We start from the raw sequence: 22,340 nt of genomic DNA on the forward strand, positions 1-22,340 counted from the left end.
ACACACACACACACGCACACGCACACGCACACACACACACAGGTCCAGGCCATGCATAGAAATGACAGATCATCCTCTATAAAGCAGTCTCCTGTATTCCTCCACTGGAGCATACAGAGCAGAACCGCTCAGATCTTTTGCTAAAAAGCCATTCATTGCATTCAAATCTGAGTTTAGCATGTGTGTCCACTTGTTTGTGAGGATCTTTTAAAAAGCTGATACAATTTCCACTTTTTGCTAATTGGCAGCACCCGTCTTGTTGAATTTGTGTTGGATGTTTTGCCCACAGAGCTTGTGCACAAGAGCATGTGATTTCTATCAGAATGGTGAACGACAACAAAAGAAGCATTGTGGAAGATGGTAACATCTCGCTTAAGCAAGTATGCACCAACGGGCCTACGTCTTTGCCTGTAAATCAAGGCGAAAGGGCTACCCAGTGAAAATGCAAACAATATCCTCTTGAAAATGTGTTGCAAAATTGCGTGTGACAGTTGACTGTAGTGTTGTACAATCAGTGGAGAAAGTATCTTTGGTATCTGGTCTACAGACCTGTACATGTGTGCTGCTGTATAAAGAACTGCATTGTCCATACTGTGTAAGTAAAATCTTCATCTGCAATGTAGGTCTATGTGTTTCAAAGATTTGAGCAGGAGGTTGATGTGTCTTTGAATTGTGTCCCAATGTCTTCTATGGTTGGATGTTGAACATCTTTCTAATAGACACATTTCAGTATGCAAGAAAAATGGCACCTTGAAAAACACCTTCACTATCATCTTTGATACAAATTGTAACTCCTCAGACATATTAACCATCTTTGTCCAGACAGTACTGGGAAATGGGCACAAATTGAATGCTAATATTCTGGGGGCCACAAGTGTCTCCCTCCTGCATCACTCAGGGGCCGCACTGCTCTCACACCACTTCCCTGTCTCTGTCCCAGGGTGCTGCTGTGAATACAGTGGGCTTGTGGGCTGGCGGGAAAGAGGCCTTCTAATTGGCCCGTCTTTGTTTGCTGCATGCATGTTATTCATGCTTTATTTGAATACATGCAAATGTGGCAGCGGTGGCCCTGTCAGTGGACCCTCCCACCTCCTGCACCTTTCTCTCCACTCACAGGCTGCCTCATCCACTCTGCATGTGCATGGCACAGGGATAGCTATGGAAACTCAGGAGACTGGGACTGATTTAAAAGAGGGATTTAAAAGAGGTGTGAGATTCATGACTATGACATTTCAGACACTGCCATATCTCAGGGGGGAGTCTTGGGCAGGGAGGGAGGGAGGGACAGGGAGTAGGCTACAATGCAGAAAAAGTAGAGACACTGCGCACAGTGCACAGCCCATCCCTATAACATTCCTCGTCTGTACTGTACTGAATTGAACAGAATCAAAATGCTCTGAGGTGCCAGATATGGTGCCGCCACAATATATGGCTTTTCAAAGCGGATTGATTAACCAGTTGGCATCTGACTAGCACAGCGAGGGTGACATGTGGCAAGCAGCACATGAAAGTGTTTACCTCCAAATCAAGCCTGTCCTATCATATCACACTTTAACAGATCATAGATTCTTTCCTGTTGGTGCCTTCTTCACTCATTGGCAGACTGGTGTCTTCAGTCATTTAGTCAATAGCAAAATACAAATGTATAATTCTGCTTAACATGCAATTGAAGAGAGGAAGTCAAGCTACAGTCTCAGTTATGATAGCATTTTGTGTCTAACTGATGTGGGCCACCCTCAGTCTAGGCCTAATAACATTGGAATGTATTGACATTTCTGCATGTTCAGGCAATTATTCATATTCAAATGGAGGTATATAGCTTTGGTTATCCTGGATGGCCATCCATCCACTTCATTTGATTCAGACTGCTTGGAAGAAAGGAATAGCATCAGCGTTGTGTACATGTGAGTGTTATCCTGCTCTTTCTCCCTTCTTTATTATACAACAACGAGGTCCAAAAGGCCACATCTGCAATAGGATGCAAGTATTTCATAATCCTGAACAGTGAGAAATGAAATTAAACCATCAAAAGACCACGTATATTCCCATTCACATCTTCCCATAGTGTTCCTGATTAGGGATTTAGGCTACATAAATGCAGCTAATTCGGCTGAACCAAGCCAAATTAGATTGGCATGACTCTGAGGCACGTTTGCTATAGCTTGTCCTCATACTGATTCGGGATTTTGACTACATGAATGAGTGCACATGTACACGCATAATTACTTAAATGTACAGCGGTAATTATGTTGTGCTGAGTGCTTCTCGGTGTTCATCGCATCTGGCAGGTAATCTTTTGTAGCGCACGCGTGTTTGTGTTTGTGTGTGTCTCAACATGAACGGCTGTGTTCTGAGTAATTGGAACTACTGTACATAGGACTATTATATTTTATCGGGAGGTACATTTATATACATCGTTTTTTGTTTGTTTGTTTTTTACATCTAAATGACCATTTAGACATGATTCGTTTTTTAAAGGTTTAAATGTTATTCCCAAGCCATTTTCTGTCAAGGTATATATCCTAAATCTTCTTGTGCTTCATACATCTCTGATACTCTTCTCTACTGTTACCCTACCGTTCCCTTTACTGACCATATTATAGGCCTACTGTATGTTGAGACAGGGAAACTAAATGGGCATTTTAGAGGTACCATATGGTGGTTGTGTTACTGTACCTCGACAAAACATGAAATGGAGCTGGATTGGCCAGATGTATGAACTTTGAATGATGTGCCCTTGTTCTTTTCAAGAGGGAATGTGATGAGAATAAATAATACATTGAGAAAGTGAAGCAGTTCAATTTAATTGTAATTCCTAACACTTACCTACTCTATATGTTTGCGACATGTTATCAGAATGTAGGCCTCCCTCTGAATTCAAATGTTCACTGATCATTAGAAAAAGAAATTGAGCCAAATCTGTTCAATGTCACGTTTAATCTATTTCATTGACTTTATGGTTTTAAATCTGGCTATTGATTATTTTCGAGATACCTTGATTTCATCTTCATATTCCACAAAGGGGGTAGGTAATTATAGCAAAATGGCTGGCTCTACCAAAATGCCTAAATGGTAAAGAAACATTTTGAGGACTACCTCCCCCAACGAATTTTGCACATAGGCTATGTTCCTATACACATACGTGTTTTGAATGATAATTGTCTGCACAAGTCTCTGCGCTTGAACTTGACCGTCGGAATTGCATGGGAAAGGAGAGGCGAATTTGGCCCTTGCTCCCTTCCTTTATGCTGCGCGAGTTGTTCTCATTAGCATAAAATTCATCCCGCTTGTAATTAAAGAGGGGAGGCAGATAGAACCCAGTCTTTTTTCTCATGGCAGGGAACGAATAAGCATCTCCCTCTCTGCAGGAACTCTCCAGGACACACACTGTAAGTTTATCAACTGTATTCTTATTCTTGCGGTTATAGGCCTCAACGCAGGCTACTTTACAACCTTCATTTCACAGACATGTTTTTGTATTATTCATTATGCATCGACTACAATCTGTGGATTATTGCTTATAATTTCAGAGTAAACATTTTGCAATTTAACAATGTGCGCTACATTAATTACATTCCATGGGTATAATGTTGAGTCGTGCGTAATGCTACTAGCTAGATAATGTAATTATTCTGAATGTACATTTCCTTCACACATGTTATGCTATGCATATAAAAGGAATTCCATATTTGATATGTATCATTGCTGTGGGGAGACAAACGTAGAGGTTATACCATACCTATCAAGTTAAGATTATTAGCCTGTTTCCATTTGTTATCATTCACATTGAATTCTTGTGAAATGGTAGGCCAGCTCAAATTCAGAGCTGGGCAAGTTGAGGCTGTTTATTACATTACACGTATTTATTGATGTGTCATGGATATATTCACGTTGACATATGCCATGTATTTTCATCTCGTGATTTATTGTTTCTGATATCAGAATTGTGTAGACAGAATCCAGAATTTGCCCAAAGTGAATGTGCTTGCTCCCGTATCAAACTTGCCTCTAGACCTCCCTCCATTGATGATGTTGATTATATATTTATTGATGATACAGGTGGGCGTTATCCCTCCGAGAGCCTCTGCGTTAAGTCAATTGGAAATGTCTGCTGGTAGTATATTGTACATTGCAGGTCACAGGGCATGGCGTCGGTGCAACAACTGCTACCCTGACTCACTTGTGTTGCTGGCATAATGAGTGTTGATGTTAGATTTGGCTCAGGTTCTCCTTCCTCAACTGTTTAGGTGGAGGGTGGTGGTAGCTGCATCAGGGTGGAGAAGGGCGAGTAGTAAAGGTTACTAGACCTAGACCCTGGCAGTAGTAGTCATGGGTATCATCTATGCAGGTTTTGTTTTCTGGTTTATAGGACGTTGCATAACAATGAATATGGTGTAGATCAAACTTAGCTCCATCTCATATGTGTATGAATCTTAAGGGGATTGAAGGGGCACGTGCTCGTTCCCTCTGCATGCCATGCTCTGGAGATTGTTTGACTGATGTTACACTCTTGAACTCTGGCATTTCTCTGGGAATACCTTCCAAATGTCTTCTCCCTGAATAGCATGCAGGGGTATTTTCAGTTGATAATGGCTGATTCTATAGGTCATGCATTTGTGAGCTTAGCTATGAGGCGGTTTCCTAGACTCATTTCACCCAGCAGTTCATCTTTTGATAATATTCTGAAGCTAATTTAGATTTTAAACTGAGCCCTGTCATCAAAATAGCTCTTTATAGGCTATAGGCAGTTAGTACTAATTGGTGTAGGGTTAGCGGGCTACTGTGCCCTCAAATATTTGGTCTCTCTTTGACTTGATGCATGACCCATGAGACTCCTTAATGCCCTTATGTGAGGTCAAGCCCTTTGAAGTATGGCTATTGTAATTCTCAAATGTGGGACCCTTGATTTGGTCACTTGTAAACCATTGAACCTGGCTCTAGTGATTCAGTGGTGTTATGCGGTTATATCTGGTAGTATACATTAAAAAAACGTGATTTATGGATTATGTTACATGCAGAATATTATGGCAATTTTGTAATTCTGTGTCTATAATTAAGTAATTCTGTGTCTATTGATTTGAGGGTTGATTTGAAATTCTGTCTATCAATGACTGATCAACTCACCGCTGAGAGGGGATTGATAGACACAAATGTATGGGACTAATCTGTTGTGCATGCTTTTGTATAATTTAAAATGGGATGTTTGTGTTTGTATAACTCACTGTGTCAGGTTGGACGATATTGCCTTCAATTCTACTATTATGCATTCAATTATAACATTTACATATAGCAGTGTATATGCTCAATTTCTAAGATAATTAAAACATGCATATATGATGGAAGGAAATTATATGATAATAGTAATTTATACTATGTGGCAGTTGTTTTGTCGTTCTCTTTCTCCTCATCAGAGGGAGACAATATAAAATCATTGTTTATTAAATTCAACTCCAAGTAACCCTTTCCTGCAGTCAAATGACCTAGTGGCCTAATGGGTGGAACGTTATTCATATTTTTCATAATTTCATAAATATCAACTTTAAAAAATAAAATAAAAATCCATTGTTTCTATGCCAAACGGTTTTGTTATATTTCAGTCTTCTGTAATGTATATAAAGTCTAATATCGGGATGCAAACTTAAAATTGAAAACATTTCAACTATATATCTAACATGGTACAGGTGTCTTCCTTTTTTAAAGCCCATAACCATGTGTGTGAGGTGTATACATTTGTTTCAAAGTAGATTTGTTTACGACTACCGAGAAACACTGTGTATGACCCTGAATTAAGCCACTGCAAATTAATTAAAGGAGTCTCTGTCATAATAATATGCTGAAATACACCAAGTGTACATTTGGGATATTTATAGCAAACCATATACAGACCATTCATCTGCAATCGGTTAAGGTACACCAGAGTTATTCCACCAATAGCATCATCCAACAGAAATCCAGTTACTCCAAAGGAGTTGCTGCTGTTACAGATATTTTACAGATATATGAGTTTAATACTGTACAATACGTCATATATTTCAAAATTCCAAACTGTCATGAAATTGTTATTTAATCATGGTGGTGGTAGGATAGGATGGCAATAGCCCGATACAGTAAGAAGATGCTATTAGAGTGGTCCACTGAATTTCCTTTCAACACGTGATTACCAAGATGTTTTGACTTTGTTTACATAGATGACATATTACTCTTTCAAAAGCATAGAGATGTATACTGCATAAAGAGACTGCGCCGAGCACAATCACATTCTCTCTGAGGCACAAATACATTATATACACACTGCAATATGTTACATTGTCCAATCAGGCAATAGGGCTTTTTGTTACTATATTTTTCTGAATGATCTTAGTGAATCCTGCTCCTCTGTCCAATCAATCCTACGAATTGTATGCTCATAAGCAAGATTCTTTTGAGTTTAGCCCTGAAGGAACTTTTTCTGTGAGATTATATGTCCCATCAAGATTCTTTTGAGTTTAGCCCTGAAGGAACTTTTTCTGTGAGATTATATGTCCCATCAAGATTCTTTTGAGTTTAGCCCTGAAGGAACTTTTGCTGTGAGATTATATGTCCCATCAAGATTCTTTTGAGTTTAGCCCTGAAGGAACTTTTCCTGTGAGATTATATGTCCCATCAATATTCTTTTGAGTCTAGCCCTGAAGGAACTTTTCCTGTGAGATTATATGTCCCATCAAGATTCTTTTGAGTCTAGCCCTGAAGGAACTTTTGCTGTGAGATTATATGTCTCATTGCTATATTATTGATATATTATTGATAGTTCAGATAATTATAAATATATTATATTAGATTGATCATATACTCCTGTATGTTTCACTTAATTGGAAAAGAGGTAACATGAGAGTGTTCTCTGATAAATAGAAATGCAATTACTGGATAAGGTGTTCCACACAGATCACATTTAAAACGGAGTCTCACTCTAAATGCACCTTTAATTTGAATGGCAATAGTGAACCTCTTTTTTCTGTAGTTGGGCAGCACGTGTCTAATATATGTGGCTCTCATAGGTTTCACCACACCATTTTTCAGCGAAAAGTAATAATGCTCTGCTCTTATGCCCAGGTTGAAACATGAAAACAACAACGCTTTATAAGCATATTAATAATAAACCCCTCAGATTTTAAATCTATGTTAGCATAAAATTGATAAAATAGTTCAGATTATTCTTCACTATGTTAAATAAATGTCAATGCAGAATCATATAGTTAATGTTAGGCAACCACAATTTCTAATTTCCATGATTGACATTCAATTATCGGTTGTTAGCTTTGTTTGATTCACTTTCGATAAATGCATAGAACTCGTCACCAACTGTCTTGATAGAATTTGATTGTGGTCGGGTCCAGTAGGCTTATGGTTTTTCATGCGTTGTGATCTTCTAGCTGTATATGTTCTTATGGGGATTTTTCAATAACACAGCATGACTCCAGTTTTATTTTCTTTATATTTAAAATACCGAGGATAATAAAATGACGTTTGGATTGTTCTCTTTGGTTATTAACATCATGCCACCTGGAGTCTTCTTCCAGCATACTTTTTAAACATGTAATTTATGATTATTCTTGTATCTATTTTATGTCATCCACATTATTATTTAAGAAAACGTTTAATTGAGTGCAATTAAATAAATGACCAAATGTGATTAGGTCTATATCTCGTAAAAATATTAAAAATGATGTGTCTCGTATGTTTATAGACGGCTACAAATATACTACTAATTGCTACGATTAATAATGATACTTTCCTTACAATGTAATGAAAGTGTGACCAATAGCCATTTCATTTTGTGTAATAGGTTATTCATAAATATTAATCAGATTTCGTGCATTCCATGGATTAGTACTTTCGTCCGATGGGCGTCGCTGTTTCTGCAGTTGCTTCAGTCCTTGCTTGAATCCTTTATCTTGGGGTGGTTTAGGATTTAAACAAAATTGCCAGTTTCGAGATAGCCTACTCAGATATATGCTGAAATTCGTGAGTCTCAAAAACGGCTTATTTTGTAGGCTTGTATTCACACTCCTTTATCAATGTCTAGTAGTCAATAGGAGCTATTAACGCCAAAAATCTGCCTTTGCAAGGCATTTATAGGCTTATAACTGATTTTTACAGTGAGATAAATTAAATCTGCTACCACGCGATGCCATGAATTAGGTGAAATGCTGCATTTTCAGTTTGTATAAATGTACAGTTCAAATCAGGTTTATACTAAATATTACACCTATAATTCAATAAAAATACGTTGTTAAAATTATAATAGTAATATTAGATCCTAATATGTTTGATATGTAGGCTATTTCGGTTATTTCAAGCGTTGCGGTTGTGTGAAGTGTAGGCTGTCTGGCATTCCTGACCAACAAAAAAACGAGTTATTCATTATCTTTCATGGATAAACTATAGATTACATGAATGAGTTCCATTTACCTCCAAGTTATAGCTTGCTGATATTTAGCTAAATTAATCTGTGGATTTACGTCTGTTAATAAAAGTATCCTATATTCTTTGTCCAATTGGTTCCTTGTATACACTGAGAACCGTTACAAAATGTAGAGGCCCAAGTCAGGGGCCAGCTCATTCAAACGAGTTCTGCTGCCCTTGACATTGATCGTTAAAGATTATGGTTATTATCAAAATCAAATTGTTTCTCAAAGGGACATTGAGTTGCAGCAAAGATGTACGTTTTTACTTCAGATTTAATCGAAAGATGTAGGCTATGACATTATTATTATTATACTTTTACCACTTTTCTTTGCGTCGTTAAAACTATATCTGGTCAGATGAGCTGCGAAAAAGACTGTAGAGACAGTCAATCAAACGAAACGCTTTGATATGAATTTTAATATTATCTAAATAAATTCATGCTAAACATAGGCAGTGCTAAACTACTCTCGTGCAGGTGTCTATAGGCCTATTCCGTAATTCATTTCACCAGAAGCTTTTTTTGTCTGATGCCTTCAAAACTTGCAAAGGTTGTCATTTGTTATTACCATGGCCTAATTGATCAATGTGATGCCTATTATATTCAGATATTCAACATACATAAATTAAGATACATTTCAGAAACATAATAGGATGTCGTCTTCGTACATCAATTTCAATCATGATCAAATATGAGGAGAACCCAATCAAATATGTTGAGGAAAGCTGATCAACTTGTTGCACACACACACTCACACACACTCACACACACACACACACACACACACACACACACACACACACACACACACACACACACACACACACACACACACACACACACACACACACACACACACAACTGAAAAAATAACATGCTACATGTGTATAAGCCTATCATAGTTTGTAGTTTAAATACATGTAGGGGCACATTAAGTGAAACAGATATCTCGCTCTCAAAATGTTTTACATTTACAGTTTAGCAGACCCTCTGATCCAGAGCGACTTACAGTAGTGAGTTACATACATCTTCATGTGTTTTCGTACTGGTCCCCCGTGGGAATCGAACCCACAACCTTGGCGTTGCAAGTGCCATGCTCTTCCAACTAAGACACGTTAGTTAATATCAACAATAGCTATACACTAAAATGCACAAAACGTTGTTTTTGCTAATAACCTACTGAAACCTCTCACGATACCATTGAATCGTCTAAGGAGGGTAACGATCCCGGAATACGTAAGCACGTATTCACTCACGTAGTGAAATACGAGGCGCTTGGACTTGCACGTATCTTTCAACTCAACGCGGAATCCACCTGCAATCAGGCTATCCGTCGTGTTTTCGAATGAAGTACCTGCTCATTTGTTACAAGCGTGAACTCTGTGGTCGCATGAGAAAACACTATTCAACAGAACACGGTTGTGCGCGGTCTGAGGATGGAGACGTAGACACCGAGACCCACGTAAGGCAACGTGACCCAGAACCTATACAGAACCCAGAGGAAATCATCCTTTCTCATAGTGGTCCTCGACAAGAGGAGGCTGTAGTCAGTGCTTCGCTCATTTGCTCGGCTGAAACGGTGTCTTATCCACCTCTAATAATTGCGCTTACATGTTCCTTGTTATTTCTGAACGGGACGAATGGCTTGGCGAGTATTCACTCTCTCGCGTTTTGACTCAGTGACTAGGCAAGCAATTGACGCAAGTGTTACTTCAAGCAACAAGGCGCAGCACGGGGACCCGTGGTTGCAGTGACGGGTCCCTCTCGGCTGATGCGATGGTGCCGAAATGTAGGCCAGCAATTTTTAGAACTGTGCCATCCAGCCTTTCTGCGAGGATTGCAAGAGAGTCGACTTAAAATAATGTGGAGTTGGATGATGGAGTTGTAATTGTAGCCAATTAAGTGGAAAAAAGGAAACATTTGATGGGTAAAAGTTAAGATTCACTTGGAGATGTAGCTGGCTGGCATTTGGGTGTATTGCTTCATGGCGAGTGATGGAAAACGGCTTTCAAGCATTATATTTCTCTGCTCATGGATCTAAGTCGTGTTGGATCCCTTCTATAGATCTCTCTACTTCTGCCTCCACACTAGCCTACATATATCTCTGTCTCTTGTCTAGCGAGTGATTCAGAAAAAGATTATGGGCGTAACTAAAAAGGGTAATGGAGAATTCACACAGATTTGGAACAATAGACATCAATTCACAATGGACAATGAATAGAGGAGCAGAACTGTTTGGGTTTCTGGACACGTCCACGCCAGGCGGGCTCGTGACGAGGCCAACGACATGTGGTGCGGGACTGACTGGTAGTCTGGACACTTGCACAAATTAGAGAGTCGTTTGGCCAGTTTTCTTGTCTCAGGCCACTCAAGCAAAAGTAGACTAATGCCAGTGTTTGTAGTAAACTGCTCCGGATTGGATTGACTCAGTACATACCTTTGGTCTTTTTCAAAGTGTATCTATGCAAGATAGCTCCGGGTTTATTTCTCGCTGGCTCAGTTCAAACTCGTATAGCTGTAGCAAACTCTACACTGCTGCTGCAGAACTCGAGTTTTTCTATCATCAAAAATTCTATAGCCTAACTGAAATTCAATGTGGACATCAGTAACGCCTATTTTATTGGATTTACGGTATGTAAGTATGCATGACAATTATTATTGTTTTACAACGGGTGTCAAGCCTATTTGAGTTGGTTATAAGATCTTTCAAAAATGTCAATTTTGGTGGTACTTTGGAATTGCTTAGGTAGGCCTACTGCTTTTTATGTGTTATTGTTTTATTGTTTTACTTATTACAAAAGTAGTCTATAATAATAATATTTGTCCTAATAGCGGAATAACAGCATTATAATCCACTTGCATTTATTGTTAGTTTTTAAAAATTATTTATTGAAGTGGTTTGAAATGATATAGCCTACACATTTTTACTTCCATTGAAAAGTAAGAAAACATTAGCAGTATGTCGGCGTTAATATGTCATGTCTTAACGGAATCGTCCATTGTGCAGTCCGCGGAGTAATGATGGGGTGAACCGAGTGGCCCCAGCGCTGGCGTTTAAAGCAAACAGTTGTGCGATTGTTAGGAGAGCCTGGGAAAATGTTCTGGGGTCTGGGAGGTGGAGTGTCTTGACGCCAGACCCTCTTGTTAAGAAGACTTCTGTGCTCCCAGACACCATTGTCATGCTAATGAGCGCCAGCACGTTGTTGAACTTGATGTTGACTTTCTTTGGGGCTACATTTTTCTCGGTCACTTGTTTGTGGGAAAATCTTCTCTGGAGCTACAGTGTGAAATTAATTAATCAGCCTTTGCAGCGGACAACAATAGAGACAAGAGAATCTTGGCAACACACAAAATACTTGTATTATTTTAGATAAACTTTATTTTTCCAAGCCTCAAGAGAACCGAGAAAAATATTATCTTTAGATATTCTCGGATTATATTTTTTTAATGACATTGTGACCAGTTGAAATAGAGTTCAGCTTACATTTTTTGTTATGTGATGGTAGGCCTATATTATTTCTCTTAGTCTAGCTGCCTGGACTTGTTTTTTTCTGAACTTTATTGGTGGATCAAAAAGCTTAATTGCGTTATAAATGGGCAAAGGTTTTGCAATTGAGTGGTAGCAGGTGTGGGTGTGTGTACTCTCTCCTCTCCCCTCTCTCTCCCTTCACTCACTGGGTAAAGGGATGCATGTTACTGTCATTTTCATATCCAAAGCCCGAAAATATTTATAAGTAGACTAAGCATGTACAATGCTGCCAATTTTCCATCAGAAAATAGCTGTGCTCTTGTCGTTTAAAATCAGCTGCTGAAATAGGCCTACCTATATGTCATCTTCGGTGCATGTTGGACTGTGCACCATCTGAATAGATTGTGTTCTGATATTAACAATGTTTTCTTGCATATGTACACCTGTTTATGTGTAACATCAACTTTATATATATATATATATATACTAACGTTAGGAAGATATATATATATATATATATATATAGTTGACATTGTATTGTATGCATATATTCAACAGGCAACAGGTGCTGAAATCTGAGAAAGACTTTCAACAAGCAAGGTAAATTATTTCTATGCAATTTCTTTGCGGTAAATAGGTAGGCTAACATTGCTTTAGCTGTGATCTTTAGCGTTCATTCATTTCAGAAGAATAGAAGAAACATAAGTCATGTTGGATTTTCTGCACCTATGGTAAATGGTAATATTGGCATTAGCCATAGCTATACCACTTATGTTATTTTATCGATGTGGGGTGAAAGTTAAATGGTGTGAATAATGTTAAATAAATTGTTATTTTGTTCTCAATATAGGCTACCGTATGGCATAAAGTCAGTTGTAGGCCATGCCTTTTGGTAGCCTATTCAGTTCATGTCAGGCTACAAATCCTTGTGAAGCAATGCGAGTATTGTATACAACTTTGCAAAGTCCCAATCTATCTCTAGACCTGTGTTATCATTGTATAAATGACAACGATGTATGGGGTGGATTTATACGATAGTGGACAATTCGTACATTCAAGTCAAAGCAGTTATCAGCAACAGCAGCCTACAAGTAACAAGAGGCTGATTCGTTTGAGGGCCTATAGACGCTTTCATTCTAACGGCTGATTTTATCGTTTCTATAGCTAGCCCATCAAAGCCATATTATTATTTTATAACTACGTTTTAATTATTGTTCGGAGGAGCCGGTTATTCGATGATAAAAAGACATCGGAAATGGGCTACTTTGCCATGACCAATGAGCAATATGAATAGTACACAATATTATAACTATTTACATTGTACATTTATAGATGTTATCATAACATTATTGATTTAACAATATGGTGTAGAATACTATTAATCATTGTAAAATGTATGCAACCTTAATCAACTTAGCCTAGGCTACCTCTATTATTTAGGCCTACTATGTGGAGATGACATACGCATTAGTCAAATAGCTAAAAGGTAAGGCACTGACGAAAATATTTTCCTCTATAAATGTATAGGCTACCAGAAACCTGCGTCCAGCCATACAGTATAGGCTATGCCATGTGGACAGTGCACCTATCATGGAAGCCTATAAAACAGGACATGACGCAGGAAGGGGGCGTGCCTGGTCCTTTGATGGTCCATAATGAATTCACCTAAGGCTGAATTATGAGGTGGTTTTGCACCAAGGAAAGAGGAGGGCCTGGAAGTATTCAAAAACAGTACTTAAAAAATTATACTGTTAACTGTGCCCAGATATAGACCTACAGACCGTCACCTGTACAAAGTTAGGAAGGTAAGACAAAAACAAAGATGAAATATGAATCTATTGTCATAATGCTAATTTATACTATATCTGACATTTACAGGTGCAAATATTGCTTTATACTGGTTTAGAATGCCTAAATCAGACCCCATGCATAAATGACTGTCTCAAAACATTACAAGAAAACAAATGTGTCAATTTCTCAGCTATGGTCTACCGAATCCCGGAGCCGACTAGGTGAAACATCTTCCGGTGTGCCCTTGAGCAAGGCACTTAACCCTATTTGCTCTTCGTCTGCTAAATTATGTAAATGTAGTCTCCCATTGGCCATAAGTTCACCTATAATGTCAGGTATTGAGGTTTACATGTTACTCAAATTAAATATGATTGTTGTTGTAGAAAAGTAATTTATAGGCCTGTCATCACTGCTGAACATGCTTCGATCTACTTGCTTATGTCTTCAACAAAATCAAAGTCTTCAACGATCTCATCTATAGCTGGGTTGACTGGTTTCTTTGGTTAATATTGTACATATATTGATTGCAGTCCCAGAACAGCAACACATCTACCCCTACACAAATCCAATTTAACCAGACTGCTAAATAATCATAGGCCAAGAGCGCGAGCTCTCATTGGCTAGCTCAGCACCTGTCAGTCATTTTAATCTGTGCCGTGGTAGATTAACAGAATAAATAGATGTCGTGAATATTCGCTTTGTATGAGGAGACGCGGTAAAGTCTAGGGCGGGCTGTGCCCAGCTCCTGTTAACGGGGAATTGGTCTTCTGATACATTAGTGATAAGGGTTTATATGCTACTGTAGCCCGTAATGGCCATGCACAAAATACAATGTTTTTTTGTTTGACAGAAATCTCAGTACCAATTTCTACTGTAAATTATTAACCTTGTGTGTGGTGTTTTTTGTAGGTAATAATGCAGTAACTTCAGTTCATTTCGCACCATGCATTACACGTAGTCTTTTATATATTTATTTATGTTTTTGTGAATATTTAAATTATTAACTGTTATCTTGAAGTTCTCCATAGTAGCCTAGATTGCTAACTGTTTCCAATGGCTATCAAAAACATTAGGGCCTATTATGACGACTGGAGAAATATGCTATATTTTGACCTATGAGAAAATATTTTGGCTAATAACACATCCGTGTGAAAAATCCAAGAATTGTACCCTAAATCATGTTAAAGGCTATTACTTGAAATGCCTATATGATACGTTGACTCTAATGATCGTTTAACCTTCCAATTATGAAACGAAGATAAATGATTAAGTATGGATTGATAACAGTGGTTATATCCCTTGAAAGAAAACATTGCTATAACTTTGTCATAGACTGGTTTGGTCTGTTTCTGTAAAAATCAACTAGCCTAATAAGTTTATATTATAATAATCATAATATTGGCAAACCAAGTCATTTCTTCCATTGTTGGTGCCCCTATAATATTGAAATGATAGCTTTCTGAAAACAGTTCATTTGACGTTAGTACAAAGTAGCTTCACAGCCTATATGTTCGTAACAGCATATGAATCATTCTCACCCTTGTATAAAATATAATTCAAGTTTGGGTGTTATTGAAGGAGTAGCCAAGAAGGCTACATTATAGATAATATACCTTTTCGAATGCGTGAACAACGAATCGAATTTTGGTTAGAGTAAGAGTAATGCATAAAGCTTCGTAACGAACTGTACGTGATGAAATTTCACACAACATTCACATTGTCATACTGTACTGTAGTTTTAGGCTATACATAACTAGGTACGGTCTGTGTTTTCATTACGGTCATGCATGAGACGGTTTCGAGGTTTGAAATTCAAGTTAATGTGTAGGCCTAATATCAATAGTGGGTATTTGGCCTATACGCTGAGGGGTCGCCTCAAAATATGAAAACCGATTGATGCTTTTTAAATACGCGCTATTATTCACATGAATTAAACATGGTTGTAGGCCTACAGTAGAGTCATACATGTGCCATATATGAGAGACTCGTTATAATGCTTTGTAATTTTGATTCAGTGAAATGGTTCATTCCATTGTCTGGCCTCGGTTTTACATTTCGCATGTGGGAGATTCCATTTTCTCATGAAGAATAGGGGATGTCTCAGCAGAATCAAGCATCGTCCATTGGTTGCCTGTAGCCTACTGTGTTATTATTGCACTTTCACGTCATTGATACACCAATATTTATTTCATAACTTTAAGGTGTGTGTGTGTGTGTGTGTGTGTGTGTGTGTGTGTGTGTGTGTGTGTGTGTGTGTGTGTGTGTGTGTGTGTGTGTGTGTGTGTGTGTGTGTGTGTGTGTGTGTGTGTGTGTGTGAGTGTGAGTGTGTGAGTGTGTGTGTGGAGACTGTCATTTGTGTGTTGTAGATATTAACATCTAGTTATGTAGACGCTCAGTTAGGCCTACTATGAAATTATCCCTCACAAACGAAATTACAGACTTCTCAAAATGAATCCAGGTCTAATTGGTTTAGTGTATTCTTAGCCATGTCCTTAAATTCATGAGTTGAGGAACTCAGATAAAAACACTATTTCATATAACTAGCCTACCATTTTGACTGCAATGATAGGAATGATAGTATGAATACAGCTATTTCTTTTCACTGATTTAAGAGCAAATTGTGTTTGAGGATTTATATAAAGCACATAATCATTAGGCTAAAAGAGCAGTAACTGGACTAGTGATTAGGTTATTATTCAAAAAGAGAATTTATGTTAATTTGGCACCAAATACTCCAAAGTCGGTAAAATTATGTTTCACATGATCAAATAGTGATGATGAATGATTAAGAAACGATTAATCTTTCCAATCTTTATTACACTTATTAATCCGTTGTTTTATTGGGTCTATGTCTTCAACTCTGTAACTTGAAGCAATACAATGCACATTACATGCTTTCTGGTGAGCATAGCCTAACTCCAGCAACATATATATATATATGCTACTGATTTCGTATTCAATATTCAACAAGAATGGGTGTGTCAAAGAAGCATGGTGACCTCCATAGTGGAAAGTGTCATATAAGCCTAGAATGTTATTGAATGGCAACTCGTTGTCAATGGCTTTTCATGATAATCTGAGATTGGAGTGACTGGCCTGTTCCTACCTCGAAAAATCAGATGAAGGTAAGATTGCGTGTTGACCTAGATCAGATAGGCCTAAGTATTCTCTCCCTGCATTGTACAATAATGGCATTGGCGTTTTATATGACGAAATGAGCTACATACCGGCCTAGTTTATAAGATTAATATTTTTTTGTTTGTTGCTGAGGGGAATTAAGTTTTGTGCATTATGATATCCAATGTTCTTTTGGTAGTGGAATGGATTTTAAGCCGGCTTTATTCAGTGAGCTGCAATACATCAAAAGAGAGAGTAGTTCTTTTTTCACTGATGTCTATGCACTGTGAACCAGAGAGGGAGGCTCTGGTGTTATGCTATTTTGGAATCTGAGGCTATTGCAGAGCGCTTGGTCACGGCCGTGTTCACCACAGTGTCCCAGGGTTTCTCAACCATGTGTGTCAATAAGCATACCTAATGCTGGTGACATCACATTTCTATTGGCCGTGTGACCCCCGTGGCCTGTGAGAGTTTCTCCCTGCCCCAGCCAAGCTCCCGGTGACTCTGACCATGACAGTTGCGTCTCTTTCTCCTCTCCTCGTTTTGTGGTGAATTTCTGGATAACGTGTTTTGACCGGTGTACTCCCATAGTGCTCCCAGAGACGGTGTGCGTACAAGCTTTGTTTGATGAATGTAGCGGAAATGTATGGAACATCTTTTGAGCATTTGTGGATCCGTGGCTCTCACTCTACTGACAGAATGGCTTCGTATCAGGAGTTGAATGGGAATTCAGAATTTGCTTGTTTGCCTATGTGAGCCATCATGGAATGTTTATGCAGGCCTATAGCCTTTAGTGTGCCATTTGATTACTAAAGATGAATCCCTAGAACAGAGGGTTGTATCATTATTTGAATGTGAGTATTACATTTTTTTTAAATAATGCATATGCCTTGTTTATTAGCCTATATTGTTGTGGTGTCAGAAGTGGCCTTGTGTTCTTAAACGAATCATCAGCAAGACAGTGTTGGAAACGAAGGACAGTCTGTACAGTATAAAGACTCGTGGATGCTATGTGTAGAAATCAATAGACTTTTGCTCTTTCATCATATAGAACAAAGTATTTCTATTAGTCGATGGATACTTTCAGATATTATCAAGACGTTTCCATTTATTTATTTGAATTTGATTGAATCCAGGGCCAATGCCTGAATATAGCCTATTATTCATGTCCTCTTTTCCATTTCATTCAATATCCATTCAAGATCAAATTGTCAACAGCATGTGCTTTTAATGCAGTTCATTTAAAGGTGAACTGAAGCTGCTCTCTGTCAAGTATGTTGTTGACATTTACTTGTAGTCCTTACAGCAAGCTGCAGCTCATGCTTTTATAGTTTGTCATGTTAGACCCTTTTCTCTAGTCATTTACTCAACATCGAAGCTAGTCTATGGTATGAACTGGTCGATTGGAGCTGGCATTTAAAACGACTGTGGTTGTTTGGGTTGCATTGTGATATTTAAGGGATAATGTAGAAGCCTTTCTGCCCTTACCTATCCATGACGTTTCTGTTGCAGACTTGGTACTGTTGATATGGTCGGTGTTGATATGGCTTGGCATTTGTGAGTTCAAAGTTAAGCCATTGCTGTGTGAAGGACTTGTAGGCGGGGCTATACTGTACTAGGCCTAGATGATTAAGAACAACTAATTGAATTTGGGATGGTAGTTTTGGGAGCATGTGCATGTAGGGAAGCATGGCTTTTTCTCTGATGACTGCTAGTTTAAGCATGATGATATTGTGTACACTGTCCACCACGCTCATTTCAGCCTATTCAAAACATTGTAATATTACAGTCATAAATAATACATTCGGGTATACATAAGCAAGCTCTTGAAACCGGGCCTTATAGAGTAACCTATTACATTCGCACGCGCGCATGCAAGTGTGTGTGTGTGTGTGTGTGTGTGTATGTGTGTGTGCGTGCGTGCGTGCGTGCGACAGAGCGTGTTTGATAGCGAGAGCTCGCGTCTGCATACAAGCGAATGTAATGGCTCCATGTGACCACAACAGAAGCACTGAAGCAGCATCGGGCACGCGGCGGTCCCTTTAAGAGACGTGGGTTAGTTTCTCTCTTTGGTTATCTAGCTGTATGAGTTTATGTGATATCATAAAGCTAGAGAACCGAATGTATAAACTAATTCTGCAGACTTCAGGAACCACCAATGGAGCGAAGCGAATCTGGACCGGGGGATGTCGGAGAAAGGCACCGAGCCCTGGAACTAAAAGCAGGCTGTGCCCGCTGAAAGCACCGGAAAACGCCACTGTTCCAGGGGGGGGTAAAGATGTAATAAATGTTGCCTCAAATCGGATTAATAGCCTGGAATGGCATTCCCAGGAAATGTATGGGGAGACATTGGACATAATCGCATAATCGTTTCTATCGGAGATGAGGGGTGGTCGCGACAGTGGTACCCGGAATCTATATATGCGGATACTGTTGCCTAATGATGATTAATTGAAGTGATTTTGCATGATGTGTACTTCATTAATTATGTAATTGGGGTTCGGTTTATGACCCGGGGGTGAGAAGAAACGGTAAAAGAGAACAGTTTCAACCGATTGGTCCTGTCTAGTGAGTCACGTGCCCTGCTGAGCAGTAGACTATAACAATCGGAATATAACAATCGGACCTAATGCACATATGGCTGGTCTGTAGCTACAGTATGTTGGCAAGCAGCTGTGCCTCTCAGATCAGAGAGCAATCTGACTGCATGCCCTTTTTATTTTCTGTTTTAAAGTTGATGATAAGGGGCCACAGTGGAATGCCTAGACATCTTAAAGAGTTGTTTTTAATTTCAACCCACAGGAATGAGGTCACTGAGGCAGTGTTGCTGCTGCATTGCTGTTGGATTAGGCTGGTTTGCATCTTGCCAAACATTGTCATCACCAGCATTATTCTGTATAGTCTAATAACTGGTAGGCCTATGTTCATTTGGGCTGAAGGAACAATGTGAAGATGTTTGTACCATCATAACCGTGGCCTTGTGTATGATGCTCTCATTAGAAAAGGCTCTCAGACCCTCAGAGGAGAAAACAACATGTCAGTTTTCTGTGTGCCCTGCTTCCAGAGATAACATCTCGCCCTCCATGTAGCCTACAGATGGGTACAGACAAGGAAACATGCATTCTTCTACACATAATACACATTATGAAGATGCTGACCCATAGGTAGGTCTACTAAAACCAAGATGCAGGGCGGTCCAATCCGAATGTTCTAGGAAGTGTGGTGAGGAAGGGCGACACATAAACATGTGTTCATATGACCGTATAAAGGTAAAGCAACCTTTATCATTGGGTAACTCACTGTACTTTGAGTTGTGTGTCTTTTGCTTTGGCAATATACTGTTTACAGGCCGGTTAATGTCACTGACAGCTGTTGATTTGATTAAGGATGACCATAACAGTGAGGCTTGCATGGCAGTAAATACACAGAGGAATGTGTATAATTGACAGGTAGGCTGTGAGTGCTCTCCGGACTCCCAACGTTGACCGCTGAGTGAATCGGAGGTGATTGTGAGTGCAAGATAATGCCGCCAGGGCTAGGGTTGGCTGGGTGGTGAGAGATGACCCGATTGCAGGGCGTATTTATGTCAACCTCTTTTGGATGGACAAGTGCCCGTCATCAATCTCATTGATGCTCCAGTCCAGTCCCATGCACTCCCTGGTCGTGAGATGGGATTTACATTGGCCTGTTGAATTTGAAACAAGCTACCTTGGCTGCCGTTCATTCACTCTTAGTCGCCATGTACTGGGGTGGAGAGGAGAGGAGGGGGGACTGCACCACAATAGAGGGTTATAGCTAGGCCTACCTGCCTGGCCCATCCTGTTGCAGTAAACCCAGGGCTTGGCCCAGTGGTTATAGCTGGGGAGTAACCTGGGATACTCCAGGCTCTTTTACAGGCCTTTGTTTATTAGGCTGTGGGTTGTTCATTGAGGATGTAGGCCCAGATTTGAATTATATTTTCTACATGGAACTCTTCAAGTTTAACTCTGACATGTGGCTGTGTGATACAGGTTACTCTTTTGTTCACTATGTTTAGCTCTAGGATACTGATTTATGGATTTTGCTGCTTTGGAATGTTCGTTGTGCACTGTTTCAGGTATGAGCAAAGTCACCCAAAATATAGGTAATGTAAGCTCTGGTCTATTTTTTGAAATTGCAGACTGATGGGACATCATGCCAATTTGGGCGGTTTAAATTCAGTTATTCTTTGTCTGTAATATTACACATTTGAAAATAGGTCACTATTTACACATTACCAATGGTACTAAGATAAACCATCTATTCCAGTGTCTATACGTTTATGATAAATCATTCAGCGGCATACCTCTCTGGACGCAACCCAACTCATGTACGTTGAATCACCTCTACATTTAATACCATATTTACATCTTATCAGTTTAATGCGGCTTCCTTCCTGGTTCCAGCCCAGGCACCTTAGTAGTCTGTGATTTAAGGCCTAAACAACCCACACCGCACCACCCACAGACAAATCATAGTGAAATTCATGTAGTGCTGAGGCCTAATAAATGAGGGATCTAGGCAGGGCTCCTTTGAGATTGAAATGCAGTGTGTGGTGTGCCTGAGAGCATGGCTAGAAGTTTTCCCACATGAATATGTGTCTGTATGGTCTTGTATGTCTGAGTGGCTGCCACCAGGGCCCCCAGCAGATGGAGGCTTGTCTCTGTCTCGGCACCTGGCATAAGCAGCCGAGATGAAATCTAGATGAAAATACATTTGTACTCCCCTAAATCCATGCTGCATTTGATTACACTGGAGAAACAAAGAGATATGAGAGTAGATGAGAGGGTTCCAGACACATAGCTAGAGACCAATCAGAAAGGAGGGGGAAGATGGTTGTGTATACATGAGGTGTATTTCTAACCTCTGTTGTAGATGAGAAATATGGCTATTAGCCTACGTTTGGAATGCTGCCTTACAGGACACTGATAACACAATGTATTTGGTGGGGCCACGTCCAGTATCTTGCTGTGTGTTTACCTTTTGCAGATATGATGACTGTCTGAATGTATGCTCAATACATTGTATGCTCCCGCCTGCTTTTATTTTCTTATTGTTTAGCGTGTTTGAACAAGGTAGATATCATATTTACAGTGTGGGACAATTGTTTTAGGTTTACATTAGGATGTAAAGCCATGTCGCCATCTTGAAAAAACAGACCTATACAGTAGATACTATCAGTAGGCCTATAGTGTCATCATACATGATACTATACTGGACTCTTTAGCTGGTGGGGGTGGGTGGATGTTGGATGTTCAAGGGTTGGTGGATGTACCCATAGTGCTTAATTGTTTGCATAACAATGTCCGGATCATAGTTCTGTGTTGCAAATAAATCCGATATTGTTCTGGTTTATTCTCTCCCCATGGTATACAAAAAGGATCCAATGTGCATATTCAATATACCAATGGTTGAATTGTTTTTAAACGCTACCTATTGTCTGTAATCACCAACTCCCCGATGAGAGGTCAGAGGATGAATGTAAGCAAAAACTCTGTAAAA

The 22,340-nt window shown here is 39.2% G+C and overlaps 1 long non-coding RNA gene across 1 annotated transcript in view; it reads left to right on the forward strand.

Annotated features, from left to right (window-relative positions):
* Positions 1–9,743: 9,743 nt before the first annotated feature.
* Positions 9,744–22,340, forward strand: part of LOC135512742 (uncharacterized) — a 47,429-nt gene continuing 34,832 nt past the window's right edge. Inside the window, exons 1-2 of the long non-coding RNA XR_010451450.1 lie at positions 9,744–11,074; positions 12,471–12,512. This is a non-coding gene — a long non-coding RNA (uncharacterized LOC135512742). The remainder of the gene's footprint in view (positions 11,075–12,470; positions 12,513–22,340) is intronic.

The sequence above is a fragment of the Oncorhynchus masou genome, chromosome 24, assembly GCF_036934945.1.
Source record: "Oncorhynchus masou masou isolate Uvic2021 chromosome 24, UVic_Omas_1.1, whole genome shotgun sequence".
Lineage (NCBI taxonomy): Eukaryota > Metazoa > Chordata > Actinopteri > Salmoniformes > Salmonidae > Oncorhynchus > Oncorhynchus masou.